Raw genomic sequence first — 19,641 nt, 5'->3', positions numbered from 1 at the left:
TAAAAATTACACATGTGCTCATGAATGTGTTTCAAAGATACAATGAATCTAGTACATTACTAACAAATGTTTCACTTGTCAAATGTTTGATATTTAGTATCTAGCATTAGTTACATAATAAAAGTCATAGGTTAAGAACAGTATGGATACTGAATTAACTGGGCCATAAGCACATTAAAACATCATACTTAACAGTTCTTCTCCCTTATAGTTTGTATCAAATTCACTGAACCAAAGCCGTTACATAATCCAATCTTTGACTTTTGATCTATTTGTTCATTGCTCATAGATCACAGATCAAAATAGAAGATGGTTTAAACATCCAGTACGTGCTGTATTTTCAGTATATTTTACGAACAGGTAATTAATAGTATTTCTCTGATTTAAAATTAATATGAGCAGGAAAAGGATAGGGAAGAGAATATAAAATGTTGTAGACGTACTATATTTTAAAATTATGTGGAAATGTTTAAGATTGCATTGTTTTACAATAGCTATGTGCATGTGTAGAATATTTAAGAAATATATAGAAGAAACAATCCTATTCCCTACTGTATTTTTAAGTTTTAGGATACCCCAGCACTCAAGTGAAGGAAAGAAAGGCTAATAAAATTAATTTATTATATTTAGGCCATGAAAAAAAAAGTTGTTTTTAAAAAACAAACAAACAAACAAGAACATGTACATTATACAAGCACACACTTAGAAACAAATGACCAGATTATTGGTCATATAATACCCGTCAGTCCTGAGCTGCGTCTTTTATTTGAGGTTGAAGACTACCTAGTGAACCTGTAACTTGGACTGATATATACATTTTGATTTCAGGAGATGGATTTTGACCAAAGGGTGTGAAAACTCTCTCTAGAGCGTCAGTGTCACCGCAGTACTCTTGATAAGTTTCCAACCTGGTGCTTCAGGTCCCGCTACCCCTCCTTATGTTGACACCCCCATCTGTCTCCATAGAATTATACTGAAGATTGCCATTTGCAGCCCCATGCCGCCTGTCACATTTTGCCCTTTAATACAAAGAAGTTAAACGCAAGACACACTCACCCCCAGCGAATTGTTTTTGCACAACATAATCCAGAGCCTGAGAACCTCTCACAAAACCTCTTTGGAAAATGGAGGGGCTGGCATCGGTGCCCTGGCTTATTGTCCAGAGGAAGGAGAAGTTATTTACATGTTACAATCCAAGCCCGGCGTCGTTCAGAGAGACAAACTGCTCAGCACTCCCTTAGATCAGCCATGTTACTCCCCCAAATCCACCGCTGGCTGCGAGCACTTCCCCGGGAGCCTGGGCACAGACAAGGGGCAGGCGCGCGCTCCTAGACGCGTCCTGCCAGAGCCCCCATGGCAGCGGCCGCTCCGCGAGCTCCCAATCGCCTCGGAACTTCGGCTCTCAGGATCCTCCCCGAGCCAGACTGGAGCCGCCGGAGGAGGAGGAGGAGGAGGGGAAGGGGAAGGAAAAAAAGCAGGGCTACAGAAAGTAGATCCGACGGCTGCGGGCGCCACCAATGTGCGGCCTGGATTCCCCCTGACAGGAGCCGGAGCCACCAGTCCCGGCTGCTCTGGCTAAGCAAAGCGGCCCCCAGCTTAACTCTTAACTACCCGGCTGGAGACGTTTCCATCGCACGGGGCCCCTCACCCAGCCAGCCCCGCTCCCCAGCGGCAGCCTGCCTGCGGTATTGTAACGTTGGTGGTGCAGCAGCAGCAGCGAAGAGAAATACGCCGAGGGCTGGCAGTGCACAATGCAACTCGAGCTGCGCCAGAGCATGAGGAACAGCACGTCTCTCGGCGCCCCGGCTGCTCCCGGCAGGGCTGCGAACGCAGAGCCCGGCACATTAGCCCCGGGGCGAGTGCAATCTGTCCTCCCCATAGCCCCTTTCTGGCAAACACCTCCAAAGCGGGGTAGGAGCCAGACTTCAACACGCTTTATTTCCCCCTTTACCCACCCCCGGCGAACCGTACTTTCCCATTTAACAAAGCAGCACTAAAAGTTGCAACACGTACAAATGGATCCCTCCTCCTTCTCTAGCGGACGCACGTCTTGGGTATTAAGCGGCTATTCAAGGCAGGATTTTAGCTTGAAATTAATTGGGCTTCTTTAACCCTTTTGTAGACACGCCTGCTACTTTTCCCCAACCCAGTTTGAAACTGACTCGCCGGAAAACCTGGTCCGATAAGTGTCCCTAAAAAAACTCGCCCTTCCCACTCCCCGAAATGGCCCCCGGCAAAGTTTCCTTCTATTGGCACTGCACAGAAAGAAAAAAAACGCAATCATTATTCCATTTGTGTGGATCTATTCTTAAAGGCGAACCAGTTTAAATACTATGGTAATTATGAGTTTCCTTAATAAAAGGAAACACCACAGGTTTGTTGGGAAACGTTTTGTTTTGTGTCTTAGTTTTTTGGGAGAAGGGGGGGGGGGACGACGACAAGGGAAAGGGATTTAATACTTCTTTCAATAATCTGAGGTCTGTTTTCAGTCCACAGATTAAAATCCTGACAGCAACACTGAGCTATAGCTGGCAATCCTAAAGAGGACCAGAGAATTTTATTCTCTGGCTATACTGAAAACTGAAATTCTAGGTTCAAATTCTGTTCTCAATTACATAGTTGTAAATCCAGATTAACTCCAATAAAATCAATGGGGTTACTCCAGATTTATCCTGTATTTAAAAAGAAAAAGAAACTGACTCTTAAGGCTTGTCCATATACAAAAGCTTTAATTGCATCATTTTAGAAATTGTTGTTGTTAAATTGGTGCAGACTTCTGTTGTGGATTCTTTTAAATGGGTTTAAGATTTCATAATATCAATTTGGTTTAAATTGATAAGAACTCTTTCTAACCCAACTGAGTTAAACATTTTTAGGCCTAAAATCTTGTCTGAACACAGAAGCTGCAAATGTTCTGGGCTTGTCTACACTTGGAAATTTGCTGAAGTAGCTATTCCAGAATAATTATTTTGGTATAACCAAAATATCCCCAGAATAAGAGTGCCCTTTTACAATTTAGCTTAATCCATCATCTGGACACACTACTCCAGAGTAAAATTTACTTTATTACAGAATAAAAAGCAGGAAAAATTTCAAAATAAAATTTATTTTACTCTGGAATACTGTCCACACAGAGAGCTATTCCAGAATATTCCAGAACAATTTATTCCACAATATCCGTTCTGGTCAATTTCCCCATGGAGACAAGGCCTTAGGTTTTAAAAAAAAAAAAAAAAAAAAAAAAAAAAAGGGTCTAGTGTAGACAACACATATCTACTTTGCATTATGCAACTATGCCAGGATGGTCTCCTAGTGTAGATGCAGCCTTACACCAAGAAAAGGAGTTTTTCTGTCAGAAAAACCATCATTCTGTCAACATAGCTGCATCTACACTGGGGGCTTTGTTGGCAAAAGTGTTTTCACACCTCTGACCAAAATAGCTATGCCAACACAACTTTTAAGCGTAGACCAAGTCAGTGAAGGGCTTTTCACTCCAGTTAAGCTAACTTGGTGTAGCTAGTGATTAAAAACATACCCAGGATTTGCACTGGTTTAACTAAATAAATTTAAAATTATACCTTAAATTAAACCGGAGCAACTTTCTCGTACAGACAAGCCCTTAGTTTGAAATCTAGACTTCATTTCTGCATATGTACACAGAAGCTCATGCTAAGTACTGCATTAATTTATGGAATTACAAAAATGGAAGACGAATACAGCATTTCAGTTTCTAAGAGAAACACTTAATTTTTTAAAAAAGGAGTACTTGTGGCACCTTAGAGACTAACCAATTTATTTGAGCATGAGCTTTCGTGAGCTACAGCTCACGAAAGCTCATGCTCAAATAAATTGGTTAGTCTCTAAGGTGCCACAAGTACTCCTTTTCTTTTTGCGAATACAGACTAACACGGCTGTTCCTCTGAAACTTAATTTTTTAAACTTTTTTTAGAAATAAAATCAAAGCAATTTGCCCTCCTTCAGAATTAATCACCTGCAATTTTTTTATTTTACAAAACAACACTATTAGAGCAATCAAGAAGTCAATATGAGGGAGGAAGGTGAAATTCCTATCAAAACCCTAAAAACTGGTTTTTATTTTATATTTTGTAAATCTGAAGAAAGGGAAAAGTTGGATGAGGGCTTGGAACTTGGGTAACAAGTTTCTACTCACGAGACACTTTTCTAACAACAAATAATAATAAGCATTATAAACCCCCTGAAAAGTGATGTCAGCCTGTCTTGCAATGCGCTTACACAGACTCCCATGCCCGCACAGCATCCCACTGATTTAAAAGGGGCTCTGCACAGGTGTTGGGGGTAGAGGCAAATTTATTACATGGCCTTAATGCCCAAGTTACATAGTGCTTCACTCAGCCACTCTTCCTACACATCGGTAGGCCACCTTCAATTAATTCTGAGATTCCTACCTCTTCCCCTTGCCACCCAAACCAAAATGACATCTAAAAAAAAAGCACAGCACCAGCAGCTGGACAATACAAATAACTTCACACTCCTGCACAGAATCATTTTAATCACAGCTGTTGATTAGCTGATTTAGATCTGCCAACACAAGGGCTTGATCCTATGGCCCTTACTCAATGAACCCAGTAGGACAACTTGTGATTAAGGGACGTAGGACTGGGCTCCTAGTCAATTTTACCCAACAGTAGACTTTGTGAATAAAGACAGGTTTCAGAGTAACAGCCGTGTTAGTCTGTATTCGCAAAAAGAAAAGGAGTACTTGTGGCACCTTAGAGACTAACCAATTTATTTGAGCATGAGCTTTCGTGAGCTACAGCTCACTTCATCGGATGCATACCGTGGAAACTGCAGAAGACATTATATACACACAGAGACCATGAAACAATACCTCCTCCCACCCCACTGTCCTGCTGGTAATAGCTTATCTAAAGTGATCATCAAGTTGGGCCATTTCCAGCACAAATCCAGGTTTTCTCACCCTCCGCCCCCCCACACACAAACTCACTCTCCTGCTGGTAATAGCCCATCCAAAGTGACCATGATGCATCCGATGAAGTGAGCTGTAGCTCATGAAAGCTTATGCTCAAATAAATTGGTTAGTCTCTCTAAGGTGCCACAAGTACTCCTTTTCATCTTAAGGTTTGATATTCTACTAAAATGTAGAGGTGGGTTACCATTTAGTAGCCTATTATGCTACTAATCCATTTGTTCCTCCTCTCTCAGTAAATGCAGCTTCTCTGTTAACTGACAAAAAAAGTGATAACTAACAGACCAGAGGGAATAATCATACTTTTGAAAATTAATTACAAAATAAAAAGATATTTAGCATCCAAATGAAATTCCCCACATGGTTACAGTACTGACATAGATCACATTTTGGGGCCAACAGAAGTTGGTACTATCCTTTATATACACACATGATAACATAAGTGTGATTTAAAGCCATTAAAAGTGGATACATCTCTAGTGACCACGTCATTAACCAGAATTTAAAACAGTAACAAGGTGCAGGCTCAGTAATAGCAATAGCTCTCTAAATACAAAAGGGCCAAATTCTGCCCATCACACAGTGACATCAATGGAGTAGCACAGAATACGTCAGGTTAAAATAAGGTTCATTATTTCAATTAAATAAAGCAGTCCCAACAAGCAGGGAACTAGCTGTATCACATACACCCCATTGTGGTTTGGTAGTGAGTGTACTTTTCAGGGTTTTCCAAACACTGCAAAGCTTTAAATTTGGTGCTAGGCTGCACAAAGCTCGCAGTTTCCTTTACCCACTCCTAACACAAACATCCCATCTGGTACGAACTGTAAACTATCAGAGCTGGGTCATACATAGGAATGCTTTCCCCCAGAACCACGGGGGAAGTGACAAGGGTCTTGTGATCTGTGTCAGTTTTATACTGCTGCTAGAGCTGCTGCGGGGAAGCTCCTCTGTGCAAAAGTGCAGCACGCACAGTGCTAATGAAAGTTACTTGGTGCTTCAGAAGGGGGGGAAATAAAGCAAGGGGGAGGGGAATAAATGCAAGAGGGAGTCTGAATATCAAGTGAAAGGAAGGAGCAAAAGGAGAGAAAGAGATGGAATAAAAACAGGATATACCTAGGACCGCAACAGGGGAGTGACTCTTGCTTGCAATAATTGTTAACAGTGGGTTCCCCTCCACTGATGTTGAATGGTTTATCTGTTAGCATAGATAGGGTAAGACTATTTTGAACACTGCTACAGAAAGCATGCCGGAGACCCCAGTGGAACATGGTGTCTGCCACCATTTCTTCAATGCTGTTGAAAACATCATTGTCCAGATTACACGATCAGCTAACCTTTTTTCAATACCACTTGAGATGGAGTGGTAAGAGGGAGCCATTTCTGACACAGAATATTAGGGTTGGAAGGGACCTCAGGACCATCATCAACAACAGATCATTTTCTAGTCTATGTGGAACCAGAGAGACCAATGACAACTGGATTAGCTACCATAGGGTTAGTGGCAAGAAAAGGGTAGCAGGAAATAAGACTTTCCCAGAAAAATATTGTAAGCCTCTTCCCCATCAAAATCAATACAGAAGACGAATCCCTTCCAACAGAGTGAAGGTACAGTATAACATTTCATGTTGTAATATCTGAGAAAACCCAAACTTTATTTTTGCAGCATTAGCTTCCTGTCCTTGGTTAGTTTAATTTAAAATCAACTTAATTTTAAAATATTTTAAAAAAGAGAGGCAAAGAAAAATTGACAAGATAGAGTAATTAAGCCATTGGTAAATACAGACCACAAACTATAGTCAAAAAGCTTGTATCTCCAGATGGTTTACAATTAAATTTACATAGCTCTGTAAGTATACACCATGTTGAAACACTTAAGATCTAAAGAACCTTGTCCCAAATAACTTATTTCCTACCTCAGACAAGTACAAACAACAAAGATCAGGGCACCTATTGTTCATGTATGAAAACATCTTAAAAAGCTCTGAAAAAAAATGTTTAACATTTTCAACTAGATTATAATACTGCATGAGAACCTGAAATTGAAACTAACTACTCATAAAACAGTCTAGTTTCACCCCAAGACACTGTGTCCTGACTGGCAAAAAGAGGTTATTTTTCAATGACTGAGAAGCCCTCTTAATACTAGTTTAAAAATGCACACTAACATTATGAAGCTGTATTAGTTGGCCACATTAAAGGCTAGAGGGACCGTAGGCTACAGCACACCCAGCTCACACAACGTCACATGTGTCAGCCTGAATTCATGGCTTAGTCTAGACTAACATTTAAAGGCATGTTGTTAAATTGTTTTAGCTGGCTTGATGAAACTGACAAACACCTTCTAAAATTCCAATCAAAATAAGGCAAGTTATACTTTAGCTTGTACTAGAGTGGCCAAGTTAGGCTTTGTCTACAATGCCACTTTCAGCACTAAAACTTCAGTCATTCAGGGGTGTAAAAAAACACCCTCCCGAGTGACAAAAGCTTTAGTGCTGAAAAGTACCAGTATAGACAGCACTTTATCACCAGGAGCTGCACTTCCGGCAATAAAGATACCACCCCTCATTCAGGATAAGGGTTTTTTTTTTTTTTTTTAAATCTATCACCGGGAGAGCTCTCCCCCAGCAATAAAGTGTGTCTAATCTGCCCACGTCACACCACTGCTGCAGACATGCTGTAACGTGGGCAGTGTAGACACAGCCTTAGAGTTTTTAACTCCGCCAGTTTAGTGCATGTTAAAGGCGGTGTTCCTCGCTAACACTAACACAAACACATACTATCACCACACCTTAAATCTTTGTCTAGACAAGACCTTAAACTAACAGGATTGAGAACACACACACTTTTTTGCCCATCAAGAAGATCAATAAAATCCAAAAACAGACCGCAAAATGTTGAAAAGTAAATGAGATTTCAAAAATATTTTCTGTTTTCTTCACATTTAATTCTAAATAAACTAAATCGTTATTAAAGAATACCTGATTCATAAGCCTGGAGATTGAAGTCCCTGGCTTGGAAACGCAATGGATACATCAACCAATATCAACAAAAGCTTCTCCGCACTACTCTACCTGTGTGTCCTAATCCTTATGTAGATACAAAGGACATAGAGTACTTAAGTCACTACACCAAACGTTAATAATGTAAAGGGCTATTAATACCACAGATAAGAGCACATTTCAGTAGATAAGATTGTGCAGTCAGCCTTTGTGAACTGCTGCCCTGATATCGGTCTCAAAATTTATGTCCCAAGTGAACTAAGTCCCTTTACAATAGATGCTAATGATTTGGCCTGCATAATAGTTTAGGGCCAGGTTAGCAGATTATGGCACAGCCCCACACTGGGAGCAGTGCAAAGTCACACCACCAGAAATCAGGTCCCCAAGGGGTCCTGCCTCCTCCTCACTTTCACAGAGGCTTACACCTCAAGCTGTACTAGCTGGCAAAAATCCTTGCACTCCCAGAGAGTGCAAGGAAGGAGTACCAGTGTGGTTTCCTGCTGTTCAAGGGCACCTGGAAGGGAAGAAACAGCTCTGAACTCTCCTCCCAAGTTATGCACCAGAGCAAGGGCCAGCCACAATCTGACCCTTAATGTTACATAGAAGATTTTAGAAATATATTTTATTAACAAAAACTTTCCTTACAGAACGTTTATTTTATGAATGTGTTTTCCAGAGTCTCTGGACTCCATCTTCTTCTATAGTTTTCCCTATGAGATACAGGTAGAAAAGCCTGTTGGAAACCCCACAAGTTAAAACCCTTCTTAGTCGCCTTCCCATTCTCTTCTCAGGAATAAATCTCTAACTTTGCAAGGGTTGTGGTCTGGAAATTCACTGGAGCATTAAACAAGAAAAACTAAAATCATACCCACACAGATTCTGGAGTTGTAGCTTGGAGAGCTGCAACCTCAGATGCTTTCTGGCTTGGTTACCCCACCCCCTCCCTGGCAGCACAGCTCCCTGAGGAGCTATGCTGCTATGAGTGCTCTCTCCCACACTTATGCCCTACAGGCCAGAGAAGCATTAACTCTTGCACAGTGTTTCCCCAGCAGGATGAAAGCAGAACTGAGGAGGATCATGTGAGTTTCATTCTGCTGCGGCTAGAAAACACTGGGCAAGCAGAGTGATACAGGTGCTGTGGCAGTATTGTCAACCCCAAGCATTCAAATATCATCAGTCAGGCCACAAAAAAATATGGGATTGGCTTAAAAATAATTAAAATTTAAAAATAAATGCTGGGTACTTTTATTTGCATTCTGATTTTGGAGCCCCTAGGATTCGTATTTTTAAATTCTCCTCCTCCACCATGAAAGCTAGATACATCTTTCTTTTTTAAATGAAAGCTAAGATTCTCAAACAAATCTCCAGGAGGAGGGATTTTAAGAAAAATACCAAATATTTTGAGTTGGCAACATGGCTATTTGGGTGTGGAGGGACACATTGCAGAGAACAAAAAAAGGGGGGAATATGAAAAAAGTAAAGCATAAGAGAGAAGAAAAGATTGGGGAAATTAGGAGGGAAGGAATTAGTGAAAGGAGAAGCAGCTGAACTGATAGTGTAGTGGAAATAATCTTTATTTCATCTATTTAAACGTGTTTCCATTTGCTCCTATCTAAACTCCATACATTTGAAAATAACTACGATCGTTCAATTTTGTTAAGTGTGTGAAAAAACTTCCTGAACAATAAAACTTTCCTAACAATTAATACAGCCATCAATGTAGTTTCCAACATAATTTCCATGCTGCCAGCCCTTTCGCATTTTGACCAGAAGGCATGAAGTCTGAGCATCATGGATGATCACAGCTGTTATGGGTATCACATGGGGAGAGCAGCCATTGTTTCAGTAAAGCAGATCCCAAAGCTTTAGTCACATATAGGTCAAACACAACAACCTGCATCTCACCCAGAAGTATACTGGCAGCCAGTGCAGATTATAAAGCAGAGGTATAATGTTCTCTCAGCATGAAACACTGCTTAATAAATGAACCATCTCATTCTGCATTAGCTGAACCTTCCAGATGGGAGTAGTTTGAAACCAAGTTCAAACTCTGGCTTTGCTGGGAATAGGACCACTGCAACCGCAACTCACTTAGGCCACGACTTCCCTGACAAAAAAAAGGCCCATTTTTTCCAACCGGTATCTACCATTTGTTAGCTATGCAGTTGTAAAATCCTAGTGGAGACATGGCACTATAGTTTTACCATGAGGTAGCTAGGCAAGGTAAACCAGGAGCAGGATATAGTGTTTACTTCACTTAGCTACCTTGTGGTAAAAACTACAGTGCTTTGTCTCCACTAGGATTTTACAGCAGGATAATTAATGCAGGTTAGTTATCCTGCTGAGAAAAAAACCACCACCTTTTTTGCAGTGGACATAGCCTTGGGCTCCAATATTGCAAACACTTTGGCAGATGTGTAACTTTACTCATGTGAGCAGCTTCATTGTCCTCAACAAGTCTACTCCTGTGAGTAAATTTTTGCACATGGTTAAGGGTATGTCTGCACTAGAAATGCTATAGTGGCACAGCAGCAGCAGTGCAGCTGTATCACTGTAGACAATTACGACAGTGGCGGAAGGGATCTTCCATCACTGAAGTAAATCCACCTTTCTAAGAGTATGTCTACACTACCTGCCAGAGATCCAGTGGGGGTTGATTTATAGTGTCTAGTTAGACACGATAAATTGACCCCCCAAGAGCTCTCGCATCGACTCCTGTACTCCAGCATCACGAGAGGCGCAGGCAGAGAGTTCATGGGGGAGTGGTAGCCGTTGACTCACCGTAGTGAAGACACCACAGTGAGTAGGTCTAAGTACGGTCGACTTCAGCTATGTTATTCACATGCTGAAGTTATGTAACTTAGATCGATATTTCCCCCCCCTTCCCCCCGCAGTGTAGACCAGGGCTAAGAGGCAGTAGTTAGGTCAATGGAAGTATTCTTCCATCAACCTAGTGGTGTCTACACCAGGGCTTAGGTCAGCTTAATTACATCATACAGGGTGTGGAAATTTTCACAGACCTGAGTGATGTCGTTAAGCCATCCTAACTTTGCAGTGTAGATCACCCCTAAAAGTTTGCACAATCAAAAGCTTGGGCAGGCAAGGGAATGCCACGTATGGATCTTTAGTCACCCCTCAGGCCAACTGAAGGGATAGTGTAGACAGGTTATGGAGGAAGCTGCTTCCAAGCCCTTGTCAGCAGGAAGGTGTGTCACCGTGATACAGAGCCAGACAGAAAACAACAGGAAAATAAACAGAGTCCTAGAAGCCCTTGTGACATTGCACCCCATAATGCTTTATGGAAATATGATTATGAATGTATATACGACATAACTGGAATATGTTTTATGCTACATAGGCCATGTAACATATTTCTGTAAAGGTTATGATCTACTGAATATATTCATCCTATTTGTATGCATGTATCATTTTTGTATTCAAATTTATGAATATTGGCTGCGTACTTGTTTGATTTCAAGTAGCCTTAGTAAGGCATGTGGTCAACTTCTTTAGAAAGGAATTTGCAAGTTAAGTGCCCAATCAAGAAACACTTAACGGACAACGGATCTTGGAAGGCTCCAATCCACATATGAAGTCTCCCTGAGGACGTTCAAGGTAGCATGTGAACAATGGCTGCTACCTGTAAATTCTGAGTCATGCATGGACATACGACTTGCCCATGTGACTCCATAACTCCATTTTGTAGCTGGGATTCTACACAGGGGGAGGGAGGGGTGTCCACCCACAAGAGAAAGCCTATTTAAACCCTTGGGAGACCCCTCCATTTTGTCTTCAGCTGGCTCAAGAGATGGCCTCCCCACTCCCAAAGGATACCTGACAGAAACTGAAACAAAGCACAGTAACCACCGGGGGGGGGGGGGGGGTCGACGACTGGACCCAGACTAGAAGGAGACTAGTCTGTAAAAGAAGCTTACTGGAACATCTGTGAGGGTGAGGTTTCATCTGTAATCACTTTCTTACTATATTAGGCATACGCTTGTGTGTTTTGTTTTATTTTGCTTGGTAATTCACTTTGTTTTATCTGTTATTACTTGGAACCACTTAAATCCTACTTTTTGTATTTAATAAAATCACTTTTTACTTAACCCAGAGTATGTATTAATACCTGGGGGGCAAACAGCTATGCATCTCTATCAGTATTATAGAGGGCGAACAATTTATGAGTTTACCCTGTAAAAGCTTTATACAGGGTAAAACGGATTTATTTTGGACCCCATTGGGAGTTGGGCATCTGAGTGCTGGAGACAGGAACATGCCATAAGCGGTTTTTAGATAAGTCTGTAGTTTGGGGGGGACGTTGTTCAGACCTGGGCCTGGGTTTGCAGCAGGCTAGTATGTCTGGCTCAAACCAGGCAGGGCACTAAAGCCCCAAGCTGGCAGGGAAAGCAGGGACAGAAGTAGTCTCAACACATCAGTTGGCAGTTCCCAAGGGGTTTTCTGTGATCCAACCTGTCACAGCCCTCATTAAGCTCTCATACAAAAAAGGAGGAAGAGAGAAACCAAGGATGTGGCAACAGAGAAGATGCACACTAACAAGGGGAAAGACAGGCAGAAACGAGGGAAAGAACATAATCTTATGAAAAACACCTTTTCTTTTTGGGATGTTGTATGGTGGTTAGATATCAGAGTCATGGGTAGGATATAAAAATAACTAAGAGGAAGAAGTAAATTGCTTCTACGTTCAATTTGTTCCTGATACCAGCTAATTAAGACACCGATCAAGTTAACTTTTATCATTAAAGAAACCTCAAAAAAAATCCTCACACTTTTGGAATAGACCCTTTTAACAGAGTATGCAGGAGAGTCCCAAACAACAAAAATTAAAATCTCGATAAGAAGCATTACATTGCATAGTAGCACTTGTATACTGTGTTGGGATGGCATGCAATAAGGTGTGGACTGGGTTTTTTTAAATACATTTTGAATTAAAGAAGAGAGAGATACATACGCAAAAATATTTTGAACTGAGCTAAGTCTAACCTTTACTTTTTCTATTACACCTAGATACTGTAGGTGTAATTAGTTGTTTATAAAAGAGTTCCCAAAACCGTGGACACTACTCACTAATATATAATGCACCATTTACACTACAGCATTACAATTTTTTTAATCAAACAACTCAACAAATACAACATCACTCAGAATTATAGGAACTTCTCCAAAGTTCCTTAGAAGCTGCAATCTCAAAGTACCATGTGACTGAGTTAAAGAACAACTCACGTGTTTCAGTCTGAGTGCATTGCTCACCACTACCTATGTTTTTAAACAGATGTCCTGAAATTTAAAATTATATTTCTACCCTATCCAGTTTTAATTTATTTCACAAGAAAGCACTAGTACTCTTAGAAACTCATTTCCAGAATGATCACTGCAGCAAATGACAAAACTGATTTTTATTACATCATCTGATGAACTAAGCAATGGCTGTACCACAATATGAATGGTGATGCCTCATGCCATCTCTCTAGTAACTGTGCAGTGAAAAATCCAAAGCATATGGTTAGATGTAAACAGTTCAAGAGAATTATTGAAAAAACAGTAGAAACCTGCTCATTTGTACGAATGACTCAGAGGCCTCCACTGAATGTTACTTACAAATTCAGTTCAGTAAGTGAGCAAACTATAAAAAGGCAAAGATACTGTATCACAAAATATTCTTTATTTTGACAAATGTAGTAGTAATAAATACTAATACTTGTTTTTTCATAATGTATTAATAAATGTACTACAGTATATTTGTTAGTATAACTTGAAGAAGTCTGGCATTTTCCTACCAAATCTCCTATGTCATAGATCATATGGTGAAATGATGGTCTTGTGGCTGTATCAAAGACTGGAAGTCAGGAGACTGAGGCCTGGTCTATACCTAAAACTTAGGTCAACCTGGCTACATAACTCTGGGCTGTGAAAAATTTCACTCTATCCAATGTAGTTAGGTTGACCTAACCCCCACTACAGATGCCACTAGATCAGCGTGCCAAGCTCTCAATGAGGTGGATTTACTACAGCACTGGAAAAGCCCTTTCGGTTGCCGTAGTAAGTGTCTACACTGCAGCAGCATAGCTGCAGTGGGGCAGCTGTGCCACTGTAGCACTTGTAGTGCAATACCCTGGGGTTCTATTCCTACTTCTGCCACAGTCTTCCTTTGTGACCAAGGGGTTAACACATCCTTTTTCACAGGATGTTGGAATGCCTAATCTAGGGGTAGTCAATAGGTGGACCGCGGGCCAAATCCAGACTGCCAGATACATTTGAACAGACGGTGAAATCTTTTTATTTACTTATACTTGCGTCACCTGTGACTGCCTTTGACCGCCAGTGCTGACCGCTCAAGCGGTCAAAGGCAGCAACAGGTGATGTAAATGTGGGGCTAGAGACCCGCTGTCAGTCCCAGGAAGCAGGACTCTGGGCTTTCAGTGCCCCACAATGCCCCACGTGGTCAGTTAAATCGGTGGAAGTGCTCCTGGTGAGGACACATGCTGCCGAACAGGCAAGTCATAGTGTGGACATGAAAAACCGCAGTAATTACTGCAGTTGCTGAACGTCGACCTAATTTAGGTTGACTTAATTTTGTAGTGTACACTTGCCCTTATTATCATCTTTATTGTTACTGTGGTTTGAAAAATGTTCTTCTAGAGAGTCTGGACCTTGACTTTTCCTTGACCAAGAAATTTGGACCTTGATAAAAAAAAAATAATTGACTACCCCTGCCCTAATCCCTTAATGTCTGTCGAACTCCTTGAGATACTTGAGAAGAGGTGCTGTAGAAGCTCAACATATTAACTGTTTACTGCGTGTGTAGTAATGTTGTTAACTACAATTTCAAAGATTTAACAACACATCATTTAAAACAACCCAAACTTTCTAAACTATGGAAATCATAAACCACAATTACATAAATAACTCTGGTCCCAACCTTAACACCAAATTCATGCACACATACAAACAACAAAAACAATTCACAGTAATAAGCACCTGAACAACTCTGATCATGAAAAAAACAGTTACAAAACCACCAGTGTACACAACAATCTTCTTATTCATCCACTACACAAGTTCCACTCATAATTGAGAATCAAAAGTTTAGTTCCTTAAGTCTTATCCATGCAATGGACGTACAAAGTCTGGCCTTCCACCCATATAAGGATTCCACGCTTGCCAGGCAGCAGTCCTGGCTTCCCCCATGTTGCTCCCCAATTCCTATATTTTTATAATATATATTTATAAGTTACACATTTTTAAAAAATTAATGTTACAATTTACAAATGTAAAAAAGCCCATATAGAGCAGGGGAAAAATCAGGGGTCTGAATGGTACATCAAGTGGAGAGCAGGGGATGAGCCAAAGAAACACAACTAAGCTACAAAGAGAAAATGTAGAATTGCATTACGGCTCTTCTGAAACGGATGTGGATATCATTAAATGCTGGCTTACCCTGACGCAGATTGCAGTCAAACTAATGAAAAAGATTCTTAAATAATTATTTTCTGGAAAACATTCTGTGCTTGTGTGTCTGAAAAACTATCTGCATATGTGAAATTTTGGACTTTTGAAAACCTACTGCTGCGAATGTGGGCCAAAATAATTCAAATAATTTTAAATTAAGTAGCATGCATAAACATTTTTAATCAAACACTTTTCAAAGTCTCTGGAAAAGATCTTTTCAGACCCTATTTTAAGCATACCCACTTGCAAAGTAAATAAATAAAAATCTACTAATCCAATCAAAAGTTAGATAAATGTTGAAAACAGGGTTTAGAAGGAAAGTCTGGACACAAACCTATCTATGGAGTCACCATAACCAATGAGAATTCAGTGCAGGATTTGGCTACTAAATCTTTACCATGAAGTGGCGATAGAAAGAATTTTGTACTAATTACAGTGTGAGCAGATTAACAAAGTTCTACTGTATAAAACTACTTTTCAAAAGTCTTACTGCACTTACATCATATTATTCTTATGACTTTTCATGGATATCTAGCCGTTAATACAAGCTCAACAAGACAAAGATCAAGAACTCAGTTTTGATCACCAACTTTTTCCCCTTTTATGGACAACACCACCACCATCACATGGAGGTCATCCTTAACTAAGCCCCTTTCCAGACCCATACATAAAGGTAATGTTTTGCCACTTTCTTCTGCACAGCCTCACTAAGATCCAGACTTTCCTCTCCTTCCACATAGCTAAAATTCTTTTCCAGGGCTTCATTATTTTGCTTCTCAGCTATCACAACCTCCTCCTCTCTGGCCTTGACAAATATAATCTTGCCACCTCTTAAATCCATACCAAAGGCTACTGCAAAAATCATCTTCCTGACTCACTGCTTTGGACAGATCATCCCTCTCTTTCCATCCTTCCATGGCTCCTCCTTTTCCACCACATCAAGCACAAACTATTTGCCTTCACTTCAAGGCCCTTCATGGATATTCTGACTCTACTTATCAGCCACCTAAATCCTGCCATTACTCCTGCCTTAGTTGTACCATCATAGTCTCTCCAATGCACCCCATATGCATGGAAGAAGATCTCTGTAAAAATATTTAAGGTCACTACATTACTCCCTTTAAATCTCTCTTTAAAAATCCACTTTATACCTTGATGTCTGCAAAACACTTGACAATGGCTAGGCACCACTGCTTATTCCACTGTTCATAATTGCCTCATTGTTCTCTTATGCTTTCATCACCCCAATCTCCTTGTCCTATCCACCTGCTGTCTTGTCTTAAATTTAGATTGTAAAGTCATTTGGGTGGGTACCATCTTTGTGTTGTATGTCTAGACAGTGTCTAACACAATGGGGTTCTGGTCTCTAGGTGCAACCATAATTATAGCAGAGCAACAGCTTTCTGTTTCAATCTCAACTCTAAGTGCTCTAAAATCTGTACAGTGAATCAGATTGCCCTGAAATTTGGTGTACCTCATAAAGGAATTTGTCAGTGATCCAAATGGTGAGGTAATTGTGTTGCCAGCAAGCAGAGTGGAAAGCTGATTGCTGTTTGGATCAAAGACCAGTTGCAGACCTTCCACAGACATCCTGTCCAAAAGGTCTTCACCGTCAGCTTCATTTACTTCACAGCACCACATAGTGTGGTGCTGTTAAAGTCATCAATGTATACGTCTGGGATTAGTGCTCTTGGGAGCACTGAGTTCAGTCATTTTGCATTAGGGGCTTTACACGTTGGTAACGTGCAGCTCCCCTATCCTGATGTCAGTGGTGTAGGTGGCAAACATCAAAATCCATGATGGTGTTCTTCACATATATGGCTAGGCCATATTTCGGATGGTAGTGGCTAGCTGTGAGGTTGTAACCATGGATACAGTAGCAGCTGGCCTGTTGATCATCGGAGACATGGGTTTCTTGGAGTGTCAGGACACCAGTGTTATGCCAGACACACTCACACTTCGTCCGAGAAAGTTCCTCAGTGTTAAGTTGGAGGATCCTTGTTCCAGAACCTATCTGGTGTGTTACTTGGCCCTGAAGAGGACTATTACGGTGGCTTAAGTTGTTGCTCTGAAGACCAGGAGGTCTTAATCATTGTTCGGTCTTAATCATTAATCGATGTTCGGTCACTGGGTCACAAATTCGGATGACCTTGCCCTGGCAACTCAAGCAGCCACCTTCAGAGACACCAAGTCCACTTTGAACAGGACCTAAACACCATGAAGGAATATTTATGGAAATGGAGGCTCAAGCCAAATCCCCACAAAACAACAGTCACTGCATTCCATCTTGATAACAGAAACACTAACTGCACCCTGCAAATGACCTTCTGCAACAACACTGTGACATGACCCCACTCCGACCTATCTCAGAGTGAAGCTGGATAATGACCTTCTGAAGTAGGCAACTGCCAAGATGAAGACAAGGGTCAACCTGGTTCAGAAACTGGCAAGCATAAGCTGGGAATCATCAGCGTTACAGACATCAGTGATGGCCCTTGTGTACTCTGTTGCTGAGTACTGTGCACCAGCATAGGTCAGAAGTAGCCAAACTTGACCTGGTGTCCAACTAAATACTACAATGCGGTGCATCACTAGAACCCTCAAGTTGACACCAACACTTTGGCTGCCAGTGCTGTTGCATGTTGCTCCCCCATCCATTCGCAGCAACGCCACAACCCTTTGGGAATTCCAGAGGTTCGTGGAAAATGAACATCTTCCCATCCACCAGGACTGTAACAACATCCCTCACCATCACTTGAAGTCATGTAAGCCATTTTGGACCCACACATTTAACCTTCAACAATGCAACTTCAACCCTGATGAAGCTTGGAAAGCCAAATGGAGTTCACAAGAAGTCACAAATAAACACTTTGTGAAAGAACCAATGCAGAAGACCACTGGCTTCGATCTCCCACAAAGCTCATGGGCAACCCTAAACCGTATCAACACAAATCATGCCAGATGCAGATACTTGCTTCACAAATAGAAAATTAAAAACTCTCCAACGTGCGACTGTAGTCACCCAGAACAGACCATAGAACATAACAACTCAATGCCCAATTCACAAATACAAAGGAGGCACCACAAGAATACACTCGGCTACTTCAGACCCAATTATGTGGCTTAACCATCTAAATGTAAAATTATAGTTGTTGTTCTTCATTTACATCAGCCATATGAAGTAGCAATGATCCACATGTGAGGAATTTGACCAAAGGTACTGCCCCCAGGGGAAAAAAACAGCTTTTCTTAAAGTTGATAGATTCTGTCCACCCTCCCCCCTTTTTTTTTCCACCCCCCTCCTTTTTTTGCTCACAAACAGATCAGATCAGGGCTCAGAATCAGATCATTTCACCAGGATCTAAATCACCTGAGGGTTGGTTACCCCACCAGCCCTTTGGGTGAAATCAAATTAAAACATTATTTCAAAAATATTTTGCTTCTCTACTTCAGGCAACCAATTGATTATACTGAACATATATAGGCAGAGGAGTTAACAGGACTGTTTGCCTTCAACTTTTCACACTAATAGCTCAAGAGGATAAGCAGTAATCCTTCAAACCTGACTGAGCCAGTGTCAGTCTGAGTCCCACCATGGGCAGGAACTTTGAGAAGGTTGGATGGCATATTTGCTAAAATCTGTCCCTGAGGGCTGCACTGGTGGGAGGGAGATAAATTGGGATAGATGGTGGGGCAGGTGAGAGGGGCTGGGGAGCTCAAGTGAGAGAAAGGGACCGGGGCACATGGGGATGAGTGGCAAGGGGCTGTGGGAGAACAGGGGCGGGGACACCTTTCGTGGCAGAATCTGGGGTGGTCTCACTCTACTGCCCCCATGTGATGTAAGTGGGAATGTGGGGAAGCCCCCTCTGTCCCATGGGACGCTTAGAACAGGCATGCTCAGACTATGCACTAAGAACACACTAAGACTATGGCTACACTGCAGAGCTTATAGCGGCACTGCTACTGCAGACGCTATAAGCCAAAGGGAGAGAACTCTCCTGCCAGCTTAAGTTACTCCAGCCCCCGCAAGCGCCAGTAGTTATGTTGGCGGGAAAAGCTCTCCCGCCATCATAGTGCTGTCCACACTGGCGCTTGGGTCGGTGTAACTTACGTTGCTCGGGGGTGGTTTATTCACATCCCAGAGCGACAATTTATACCGGCATAAACTGCAGTGCGTACATGGCCTGAGACTGGTGTCAGGAG

At 41.5% G+C, this 19,641-nt stretch overlaps 1 protein-coding gene across 10 annotated transcripts in view; it reads right to left on the bottom strand.

Annotated features, from left to right (window-relative positions):
• The window catches only part of KMT2C (lysine methyltransferase 2C), a 328,257-nt gene that overhangs the window by 301,050 nt on the left and 7,566 nt on the right, over positions 1-19,641 (bottom strand). Inside the window, exon 1 of one of the 10 annotated variants that reach the window (XM_048837570.2) lies at positions 1,057-1,425. The exons of the other annotated variants lie outside the window; for them this stretch is intronic. The gene's annotated coding sequence lies outside the window, so the exon portion shown is untranslated. Of the gene's footprint in view, positions 1-1,056; positions 1,426-19,641 lie in introns of those variants that run through there. 10 annotated transcript variants of the gene reach the window in all.

This window comes from Caretta caretta, chromosome 2 (assembly GCF_965140235.1).
Source record: "Caretta caretta isolate rCarCar2 chromosome 2, rCarCar1.hap1, whole genome shotgun sequence".
In the NCBI taxonomy this organism is placed as follows: Eukaryota; Metazoa; Chordata; order Testudines; family Cheloniidae; genus Caretta; species Caretta caretta.
The sequence above is the reverse complement of the archived record's forward strand: the minus strand, read 5'-3'. Positions and strand labels throughout refer to the sequence as shown.